Below are 12,447 nucleotides of genomic sequence, written 5' to 3'. Positions count from 1 at the left end.
GGAAAGCACTACTCCACACGGCATAGGTCGGCGCTTGGCGTTTCCCCTCGCGGCTTTCCCTCTCGGTGATGTGTCGGTGATGTGTTGGCGCGTCACACTTGGAGGCGGAGGTGTATTGAAAAGAACCAGAGGCCAGAAAATGCAATACTGACATAAGTTGTACAATTGGTGGGATACATGTAGGATAAGTGATTTGAGGAAAGAGTCCTATTGATGACATAAATCCTGTATTGTTTGTTTATTTAAACAAAACGTCTTGATGACATGTCTTTCTTCCATGGTCTGAAGGTCTGGGAATGGGCGGTACACTAGAGGCTGTTGTCTCCTCCCTTTAGTAGGATACATATGTGAGTAGTGAAGACATTTTTGAACATTGGTCACAGTGTCCAGAGTAACAACTATAAATAGTAAGCCAAAAGTTATGTGACAAAACATAACTTCTTCATAAAGCATTACACATAATTTACATAATCATTGTCTACTGCCCAGCATCCATCAATAATCCCCATTGTGGCCTTTACATGTGCCTGTAACAGAAATGTTAACATTATCTATTTAGAAATGTTACATTTGCACTATAATGATGGATTTAAGAGATTGTAGGTCAAAAACTGTCAACCAAAGAACAGTGCACAGCACACATTTTGCCTTTAGGCACATTAATACACTTCACAAATGATTTGTGTGTTGGAAATTACATGGGAATGGAGAATTTCAAATGTAAACATGTTAGCCCTAGTTTATCTTGTGAATTATTGATCTAATGACAACCGCTAATTAAATTTCAAATCATTTACTGTATGATATAAATTGTTTTGGTGTTGTCACATCTTTTCTCCATTTACCATTTATTGGTTGTTGATACATTGTGAATGATTTCCACTGTGACTATCTGTTTGTGTACCATTATTTACCTGAGTCCAGTGGTCTATCGGGTCACCCCATTGATATACAACTCCTAAAAATGGCAGATCCTTGACCTCGCATATAAGACATTTGGGACGACCGCCATGACAGCACAGACATGGAGGGACCCAGTGAGCAGGAAAGTGGGGGGAGTACCACGGAGGACACAAGCTCCAGTTCTTCTTCATCTGAGTCATCCTCAGGTGGACAGTCCCAAAATGATGGCGGACCCCACAGGATTAGTTCCACCGTCATCCTGGCCCGCCATCACTTGTTTCATTACCACCCTCCCTGTTGTTTCTCAAACAGTTGGCTGGGCTAGCTCCCCTAAGAGGAAAGCTGTCTCCTTCACTCCAGGAACCTCAGCCCCTGCCCCTGTTACCCTGCTTCCCTGAGTGAGGAGGATATTGACCTCCTGAGGAACATCTTTGCGGGTCAGACTGCACTCCTGAGTGCCATCCAGGGGCAAGGCAGCCAGTTGACACAGATGGTGGCCTGCCTGAAAGCCATCCACTGTGCTATGTCTGGCCTACAGAGGTATTTTCAGGCTCCGGCCTCCTCCCTCAAGGCAGCCTTGCACCCATCCCAACCTTCCGCACCACTTACTGCCCCTTCCCCATCCAAATTCCCAATTCTCATGCCTGTCCCAAGCATACGCAAATATTTGCACTCACACACTTCATCAGATCCAAGCATACAGACAAACATAAACAGCAGATAAGACACAGGCATGCAACCATTCACTCTCTGCCCTCACCTCCACCTACGACCTAACACACCCCAAGATACCACACTTAAACCCACAGACCAATTCCCATCCACCAACATATCCCTAACCACCAACATCCCCAACCACCAGCATTCCAGCAGATACCCCACCAACACCCACAGACCCATCCCCAACCACCAGCATTCCCACAGACACCACATCAACACACACAGACCCATTTACAACACCCAGCATACCCATCATGTTCATATCACACACACCTAAAAAACACAAATTCTCACAGTCACCATTAAAACAGACACCTATAAAAAACACACAGCAGACACAGCATACACACCTCACACTTCAACTCCCTGTACCTCCCATACCCAACTTCCTCCCAAACATCCTGCCCATTTTCCCTTTGAAAGCAGTGATGTAACGAAACGTGAGGGGGGCCCCCCGCAGGCTACGTGAAGGGGCCCCCTCCAGACTCAATCTGGAACTCTCTAGCCGAAGTGTGGTACTGAGGGGGTCCCCCACACCACGGGGGCTGTGGGGGCCTGTGTTACGCCCCTGTGTGAAAGTGTATTCTTTGCCTGTGACCCTGTGTAATCTGGCACTCCCTACCAAAATCTAAAAAACCTCTCCCAAACCCCACCCGACCCCAACCAATCACTTCCACATCCAAATCTATCCCTGAAAAACCTGATCACCACCCCAATAAATCCAGCCATACCCCTAAGAAGTCCAAGAAAACCACTCCCAAAACCAAACCGACCCCTCCCAAAACTGCCCCTGTGCCAAGTACCATTTTTGAGGTACCTGCCATGCCCAATGGATACCACTTTGTGAGAAGGTTTCCTGGCAGTGTCAGTAAGGGCAAGTTTAGTGGCACAGCATTGTGCTGTAGCACAGACTGTACAAAAGGAAGAACTGGCCGTTGGCCTTTGTTTTACTTTTTAAAACATTTTTTACACATCTTTTCATTACATTTTTCAGCTACAAAAAATACATATGCAATTAGGCCTCCAAACAATAATATCCATCAAGCAATAGGTATGAAGATATATAAACGTCTCAGCGTTATCTTCAATCAGTCAAATTTACAACATGCCTGTGAGTACTCTTGAGATCCAATTGTGTTTTTGAGCCCCAATGGCCATCGCGCAATATGAGGGAGTTTGCACAGTGTCTTTAGGACGATATTCCAATGATTTATAGTTGAACATTTTAATGAACTGGTACTTATAGAACTCAATAACAACGAGAACACTCTGGGGTTTTAATAAGGATTGACAGGCATCTACCCAATTGTCCTATTGATCAGTGAATTTAATTGTGTATTAGGGGTATTCTAATGCTACTGTTAAAGCAGTGGGGGCACCAAAAGTAGTATATGCATTAGTACGGTGGTCTATAAGACTTTGCGGCAACTGTCCCTTTCACCTATGTCCCTTGCCTCCTACTCCCGCAACACCTTCGACCACAGGTCCACTACGGGGCAGCATCTCACACCTCTATTCTCTTTTTTAAAAAGTGCTCAGTCTTCTGCCCATGCCCAGGCCATAAAGTCTTTTTCCCAATCCGAAATTTACGTGCAAGAACCCTGTGTAGCAACCCTGTGACCTTATGCCAGTAGTCAAGCAGAGCCGGACAATCCCACATCATGTGCTTAAAGTCTGCATCAACAGTTGCGCATCACGGGCATTGCTTGTCAGTGCTGTCTAGCATTATGTTGAGTCTGTGTGGGGTAATGTATGTCATGTGCAGAATGTTGAATTGGGAGTATTTAAAGTTGGAGTTTCTAGAGACCTTCTTGGGCAAACTGAACGCTTTTTTCCATACTGCCTCTAATATGTCTTGGTTAAGAAGAGCTCCCTTTTTTGTTGTAGTGTTGGCAGTGGTCTGTCAACCATCTCCCTGATAGCCCTGTATAACCATGTGACAAGGTGCCTCACCGATCCAATGTTACTATGGATTGCAACAGAGCATGTGTGGCTGGTTCCTGGTTCCCACCCCCCCCATAGTGTCTGGAAGACCTTCTGTAACCCATGGTAGTTCAGGAATTGCCCTGGTGGTAGATCGCAGTGGGTGATTAAATCTGCTAGTGTGATCAGTTCACCCTCTAGATAGTAGTCCCTAGTCGTCTGTATACCCGCATTAGTCCATTCCCTCATCTGGGTCTCGGTGAAGGATGAGGAGGCGCCACTACGTGGGAGACCCACCAGTGGGAGGTCAGGTGCATATAATGAGGTTCCGGATGCTCTCAGTATACCTCTATTTGCGCATTTCAAAGCCACTGTGAGTAAGATACCCTGGTGTTGGTTCCACATCCTGGGATGCAGCAGCTTGGCTAATAAACTTCCCTTTACGTCTGTGTGTGTTGAAAAGTCTAGGGTCTCTAGACCTATCACCTCCAGCCACAGGGACAGCCACTGCAGCTGTGCAGCTAGGTAGTACCCTTAGAAGCCCGGAGCCCCCAATCCTCCCTCCTCCGGGGGTCTCTGTATAGTGAACAATGACACTCGGTTTTGTCCCCATCCAATATCAGACCTCTCAGTAAGGTATCTAGATCCTTGAACCAGCTCCTTGAAATTACCACTGGTAGGTTTACAAAATAATATAACAGCTGTGGCAACATTACCATTTTGGCTAGTGCCACCCTGGACCTAGTGGGAAGCTTGAGGGATCGCCAGAATAGAATGCTTGATTTTAGTGAGCGTAGTGTATGCCCAAGGCTACCCTCCCGAAGGTCTTGATGCTCTTGGTACACCTGTATTCCCAGATATCTGAAGGAGCGGGTGACCCAATTAGTGTCTAATGGGAATGGCGGTGGGCAAGGGGTAGTAGGGGTGAGCAGGAAGACTTGCGTTATAGATGTATTTACCCTCAGATCTGTCAGCTTAGCATACTCTTTCAATATACTCAATGCACTCTTGACCCCGTAATCTCCATTCTGTAGATAGAGGAGGATGTCATCTGCATATAAGGAGATCATAAACTCCCTCCTGTCGAGCAACAGACCCAATCACCCTCCCTCTACCCTAAAACTGTTGAGCCAACAGTTCCATGGCTAAAGCAAACTGGACGGCGGACAATGGGCAGCCCTGCCTGGTTCCTCTATACACATTGTACAAGTTTGAGATTATTCCTCCTGTTCTAACCCTGGCTGTGGGACATGTGTTAAGCAACCTGACCCATTTAATCCAGCCCTCTCCTAATCACATTGTTTGCATTACACACATCAAGAAATCCCATCGCAGGGAGTCAAAGGCTTTTTCGAGATCTACTGCCATTACCACAGCTTTGGGGTGAGTCGTGAGGTCACGGTTGAACATTGCGTAATATAATCATCGGAGGTTTTAAGATGTTGATCTGGTGGGAATGAATCCATTCTGGTTGGCGTGGACCAATGCGCGCATTTACGGAAGTATTCTCGTAGCTAAGATTTTACTTAAGATTTTAAAGTCCATATTTAGCATAGACAGTGGTCTAAATTCTGTGACAGAGGGAGTTCCTGATTTGCTTTTGGAAAGGGGAACCACCAGGGCTTCAATGGTCGTGGTTGGTAGTTGGCCATATCGTAGTGAGTCAGCATATAGCTTCTCCAGATAGGGAGCCAATAGAGAGTTATAGGCTGCATAAAACTCTGCTGGAAGCCCATCTAGGCCTGAAGTCTTCCCTTTGCCATTTCCTTAATTGCTGCTTGGATCGGGGAACAACCTTTACAACGCAACTTTTACAACGCACTACCTTTACAACGCATTTTTTACAACGCATAATCCATTACAACGCATGACATTACAACGCATGACACTACAACGCATTTTTAAAAACTACCTTTACAACGCATTCCATTACAACGCATACTACCATTACAACGCATACCATTACAACGCATAATATTACACTACACTATCCAACACTTACCCTACTGTTGCACCCCCTGGAGTTAGAATAGTAATTTTTACCCCTATACTATCCAACACTTACCCTACTGTTGCACCCCCTGGAGTTAGAATAGTAATTTTTACCCCTATACTATCCAACACTTACCCTACTGTTGCACCCCCTGGAGTTAGAATAGTAATTTTTACCCCTATACTATCCAACACTTACCCTACTGTTGCACCCCCTGGAGTTAGAATAGTAATTTTAACCCCTATACTATCCAACACTTACCCTACTGTTGCACCCCCTGGAGTTAGAATAGTAATTTTTACCCCTATACTATCCAACACTTACCCTACTGTTGCACCCCCTGGAGTTAGAATAGTAATTTTTACCCCTATTCTATCCAACACTTACCCTACTGTTGCACCCCCTGGAGTTAGAATAGTAATTTTTACCCCTATACTATCCAACACTTACCCTACTGTTGCACCCCCTGGAGTTAGAATAGTAATTTTTACCCCTATACTATCCAACACTTACCCTACTGTTGCACCCCCTGGAGTTAGAATAGTAATTTTAACCCCTATACTATCCAACACTTACCCTACTGTTGCACCACCTGGAGTTAGAATAGTAATTTTTACCCCTATACTATCCAACATTTACCCTACTGTTGCACCCCCTGGAGTTAGAATAGTAATTTTTACCCCTATACTATCCAACACTTACCCTACTGTTGCACCCCCTGGAGTTAGAAAAGTAACTTTTACCCCTATACTATCTAATACTTACCTTAAATGCAATTTAATATTATGCGTTGTAATGGTATGCGTTGTAAAGGTAGTATGCGTTGTAATGGAAATGCGTTGTAAAGGTAGTTTTGAAAAATGCGTTGTAGTGTCATGCGTTGTAATGTCATGCGTTGTAATGGATTATGCGTTGTAAAAAATGCGTTGTAAGTGCATGCGTTGTAAAAGTGTGCGTTGTAACGACATACATCCCTTGGATCTCATGGGCGCTTATTTCTTTTCCTAATTTTTCCTGTGCTTCAGGGTCTATTCTATTCAGGTTTAGTCTGTCAAGGTATCTATGTGTGTTCATCCGACAGCTCTAGTGGGGGCTTGTAGAGTGTAGTGTAGTATTCGAAGAAGGAACTGTTGATGGCCTTGGGTGAATAAATCGTGGCCCTGTCCCTAGCCTGCAAACTGGTAATGGGTGAGCCTCGGCTTTCAGGCTGAATCAGCCACGCCAGTAGTTTCCCAGACTTCCCGCCCTCTAGATGTTGTTTTTTCTGATATGTTTTGAGATCTAATGCTCGTAGTCTGTCCAGCGCTTTATTATATTTACTTCTGGCTGTGGAAAGCTGGTTTTGAGTGTCGTTTTGTGCCTGAGCCTAATTTCTAGAGTGTGGATCTCATTACCATATTTCCATAGCTCACTCTCTATCTCCATTCTTGCCCCTATTGTCTGCCCCTACAATGGCCCCTAATGACAGTTTTAAAAGCATCCCATTCAATTAGGGAGGAACTAGCAGTGCCTTGGTGCTTTTGGAAATATTCGGTGACGGAAGAGTTTAATGTTTGTTGGAAACAGGCATCTTCCAGATGGCCGCCTTTTCGGGGACAGGAGAGAAGGACAAAAGTACTGGGCTATGGTGTGAAAGGGTGCATCCCAATTATTCGGTATCTGTTACTAGTGGGCTCAGATGTGTCACGCAGAGGAACATGTCCAGTCTAGTGCGTAAGTAGTACAGTGGGGAGTAGAATGAGTAGTCTCTGGTTTGTTTGTGTTCCACCCACCATATGTCGACTAACTCCCCATGCTCTATCCAGTCTCGGCGGATTTTTGCGTTTGTATTGGCTACTGTGCCATATAGCAGTGAGGTGGATCTGTCAATATTTACTTCTGCTCTTTAGTTATAGTCGTCCCCCCCCCCAGTAATATGTTTTGTGCAGCAGCTCCCGCCAGTGGACCTGAGAGCTTGTGGAAGAACAGCAGTTGGTCCTGGTTAGGAGCTTAAATACTTCCCACTGGTGCCTCTTTGCCTATAAGCCTACCCTTAACCGGCACGTATCAACCCTCAGGGTCTACAAGTGTTTGTGTCGTGTCAAAAGGTGTCCATGCTCGTATCCCCACCAACACACCTCGGGAAAAAGCAGAGTTTGTTGTTGCAAACAGTTGCCCTCTCCACCGTCGAAGGAGATGCTATCCTTCTAGTGTTAGGTGGTTTCCTGGAGCATAACTATCTGTGCTCCTCTACACCTAATGTAACTATGTATGTTGTGGCATTTTACGGGGGACCCCATGCCTCTAACATTCCAAGATAAAAATGTTATCCCTATAATATTTGCTTTTGGGACTGCCATATGTTTCTAATGCCTTGTTGTACCTGCCATGTCTGGGTGGGACTATGTCTGGACCCCCGAGTGCTCATTTGTAAGTTTAGAACCCCAACTCCCCTACCTAAGGGCAACAGCGCAACCGCTAATCTCCTAAATCTGTAAACAAAATTGCATGTTAAAATAGAACGCTGCCTCTGGACCATCAGGCAGAATACTCTGGTGGGGGGGAACACCGTGTTGATGGAGCAGGTGGGCTTTGTCCTGAACCCATCCCATGTGCTTCTTCAAAGCGGCTGCTCCCAAGGGACTCCTCAAACCCCCAGCCGGTGGAGCCCCAGTGTTCAATTCGATATGTCACATCCTCCCAATTTGGAATTCTCTTGGTGGCATCTGTCTGTACTCCAGTCTAGGTGTAGCTTGGGTTCCGCAGATTTACACAATATCATCTGCAGACCGTGGAGTGATTTTTGTCAGAGGGGGGGTCACTTTCAATTGAGTCTCCAGACTCGGAGGTTGCATATTTGGATCTAGCTAATGTCTCAGTCTCGGTTGTGGGGCGAAATGAGTTGCACTACTGCGTGTAGTTTGGGAGGCCATGGGTTTTAGTAGTTGTGATCTCCTACGGGGTCTCCTCAGTCTCTTTTTGTCTGTATACTGTGCAGTCCTTGCACTCTGTTTTTTCAGAGGCAGTGGTGTGCCCACAATGTGTGCTTCTAACCAAGACCAAACTTTGTCTGGATAGTCGCAGAAGTGTGTGGCCCGTCCAGGGAATATTTAAGAATACTGTTTCCTGCCTCACGGAGGGCTCTTTCAGCTTCCATGAAAGACGCGTGTTGGGCCTGAACCTTGGCAGTGAAGTCAGGGAATATTAGCACTTTACTGTTTTCTATTACATAGGGTCCATGCGTACAGTGTTAAAATATCGTGTCTCGATCCCCGTAGTGAAGTAGTTTGGCAATTACAGGGCGGGGAGTTCTTCCCGGAGCCGGTGGGTGAGCCAGTACCCTGTGTGCCCTCTCCAGGGCGAAGAATTGGGAGAGGTGTTCTGGAGTCACTACAGAATGCAACAATTATTTCAGTTAGTCCACCATGTTTGACCTCTCTGCATTTTCTGCTACTCCTATAAGTCTGATGTTATTTCTATGGCTGTGGCCCTCCACGTCTTCAGCTCTGTACTCAAGATTGTCACTCTGGAGGAGAGCTCATCTAGCTTGCAGGTATGTGTTTTTTTGCTCCGGTTGAAGCTCAATAATGGCGGTCTCCACTCCCTGTACTCTTTCAGCGAGTTTGTGGTGGTCTGCCTGCAGAGACCTAGACCCACGGACACCACCCCAATGTCCTCCTGTTAAGCTCCCTTGGTGTCTGCAATGGCTGCCAGCACTCTATTTAAGTGTGAGTGTAGAGAATTGTCTGCTCTGGTGTTCTCTCCTCCTCCTGTCTCCTGCAGTACAGGGGAAGGCTCTCTGGTGGCAGTCTGGGTGGTGCCAGGGTTCTGCTTTGGTTTAGGCATCGTGGCCCGATCCTGGTTCAGTGGGCTTCTCTTCGATCTGGGATAGCGCAGCAAGAGCAGTGGTGAAGAGGGGGCTCCTGTTCTCTTTAGCTTGTCTTAATGTGTGCACAGCCCGATTAGTTTGGTTGGGGCTAGGGAGGAGTCTGGTGGGCTCAACTATCAGCCGTTGGCATAAGTTTCAATTAAAAAGATGCTAGTAATGAGTTCTCAATGTTGATTACAGGACATTAATGCCCTCTCCATCCGGCTGCCTGTACTTGGTCCCTGCATAGACCTGTGGCATTGCGTGGGTTGTGGTGCACCCAGCTCGAGCCCTAGGGAAACCTGGCTGGAGACAGAATCTTCTGGGGGGCTCGGATCTCGGCCCTGCTCCTCCTCTCTATGGGGTCATCTGGGGGTGCTAACTATCTGGTCAGTGAGGGCTACTAAAGAGACTTCTGTTGGGCTCGAGTTCCACTGTCACGGCTCTACTCATAACCAGGACCAACTGATGCACATCGCTTTCGCCCGCTCTCTACCCCGCCTTACCATGTCATAGACGTCTTCAGGGAGCTTGGTGGTCAATTGAGGGGGTAGGACCAGGCCCTCAGGAGTCTTCCTTATGTGATCCGGTGCTCCCAGGACCCCACCACCGTCTCAGTGCCAGCAGTCTAGGCCCTCAGGCCTTGATGTAGGTATTAGGGATAGGGAGGGCAGTCCGGTTTTCTTTGCTCTGGGGACCACAGGGATTCCCTGCTAGCGCGCCTCCCCTTGCTCCTCTCTCCTTCCCAAGCATTTTTTTTTCAGCACGTATGGGCTGTGCTCGTCATTGAGGAATTGCTGTCGGTGGCCTAATGTTAAGCTGCGCCCCTACTACTCGGGCCTGCTTCAGCTGGGACCTGTCTCCGCTTCCGTGTGTCCCCACTTCTGATTCCACCCTGCATTTCCGCTTCTCGTTCCGCTGCTCCTTCAGGCCTCGCCGTCTTTGCCACAGCTGTCGGGTAGGTTCTGTGTGCGATAGGCCTGACGGTCCACCCCGATGGGCTGCCTCTCCACGTCGCCTGCAGATTTTTGCACTGGGCTCCGCAGTCTAGGAGCCCATAAGCCTTTCTTATGCCACTTGTGTAGGAAGAAGAGGTGTTCTCAGGCTGAGTGCTCACTCTAAGTCAGTCGATGCCGCGGTATAGACAGGATTTCTTGCTGGCTGGCCTTTGTCTTACTTGGTGTTTTGTTGTCCAATCATTAAAAAAATTCTTAGTTTGGAAGACATTAGTCCTGCCATTACTTTTTTTAATTATTTGATGTTATTGGATAGTTGGTGATGTTTGACTTACAGCTGTGTTTGTTTCATCCCTGATTGCTGATCCAGTTGAAGTGGATAGTATGATCTGATCTTGGTACCAGTACTGGAGTTACACAGGACAAGGTGAAATGTTGAATGGATGGATATGTGGGATGAAATCTAATTGGAGCTGACATTGAATTGGGTGTTATATTATATGATAAGTATTTCAGCTTGGCCTGGCCAATGTCAACATCATTTAGGTTGCACTTATCACTATGATGTAGGTTGGATATGTGTTTGATGTGTTCAAGTTAGATATGTGTTTATCCACACAAGGAGGGTGATACATTGACAGGGGAACAACCTTTACAACGCAACTTTTACAACGCACTACCATTACAACGAAACTGTGACAACGCGAGTGCATTGACAACGCAGGACATTACAACGCAAGTCTTTCCATCGACTTGCACTAGATGGCGTGCTAACATTAAAAATAGTGTAGTTTACTATCCCAACACCTTCCCTACTGTTACGTGGACTGGAGTTGGAATAGTAAATTACACTTTTTTAATGTTAGCACGCCATCTAGTGCAAGTCGATGTAAAGACTTGCGTTGTAATGTCCTGGGGGAACTTACCGCCATTGTTGCTGCACCTGAGGCCTCCTGAGCCACCTTTCTCTGCCCTGCTTGCTTGTCTCCCTCCCGGCGCCGTGTCCGCTGCTCCCGCGGCCGCGCCACGAGGGAGACTACATTTCCCATCGGCACCTGGGGCGGAAGCTCTCGGCCAACCATCATCGCCCGGAGGCGCTACTTAAGAGAGGCTATCCCCGGTGGAGCGGGGGAACTTACCGCCATTGTTGCTGCACCTGAGGCCTCCTGAGCCACCTTTCTCTGCCCTGCTTGCTTGTCTCCCTCCCGGCGCCGTGTCCGCTGCTCCCGCGGCCGCGCCACGAGGGAGACTACATTTCCCATCGGCACCTGGGGCGGAAGCTCTCGGCCAACCATCATCGCCCGGAGGCGCTACTTAAGAGAGGCTATCCCCGGTGGAGCGGGGGAACTTACCGCCATTGTTGCTGCACCTGAGGCCTCCTGAGCCACCTTTCTCTGCCCTGCTTGCTTGTCTCCCTCCCGGCGCCGTGTCCGCTGCTCCCGCGGCCGCGCCACGAGGGAGACTACATTTCCCATCGGCACCTGGGGCGGAAGCTCTCGGCCAACCATCATCGCCCGGAGGCGCTACTTAAGAGAGGCTATCCCCCGCGTCGCGGGACGCGCGCGGGCGGCGCCGGGTTGAGCCCGGGCAGAGGGCGGGCCGTCTGTGGCCGTCAGGGGCCAAAGGAGGCCGGGCTGGGCCACATCTCTTTCGTCCAAAACACAACTTGTCCAGGAGGATGTCCTCCCCAGGACTTTGCAAACCGACTGCCAGGGAAGGGGGCTGTAATGCGGGGACATTGGACAAGTACTTTAAACCTACTAAAGATGATGTGGGTAAGGAAAAATCACTGGAGAAACGCAGGGTTGAGCGGCGGCGCTCCATTGATTCTTTGAAGAATACGCCCCTGCCAGAGATCATCCCGTATCCTATTACCCAAGAGGATGATACGCCCCCACCTAGCTTAAAATCTCTGACCCCTGAGGATTTTCCTCTCTTATTGCGGGACATTCCCACTTCCCCTGAGCTGGCCCCTGGAAAACCCCCAGATATAACCCCTTCTGGGACTTGTCCTACTTTTGTTAATCTGGTCACCCAAATCTCACACTCGCACGCAGCCAAGAAATGCAAGCCTAAACAAAGAGTTGAGGTAGAGCTGCACAAGC

This window comes from Triturus cristatus, chromosome 5_1, assembly GCF_964204655.1.
Source record: "Triturus cristatus chromosome 5_1, aTriCri1.1, whole genome shotgun sequence".
NCBI lineage: Eukaryota > Metazoa > Chordata > Amphibia > Caudata > Salamandridae > Triturus > Triturus cristatus.
The sequence above is the reverse complement of the archived record's forward strand: the minus strand, read 5'-3'. Positions refer to the sequence as shown.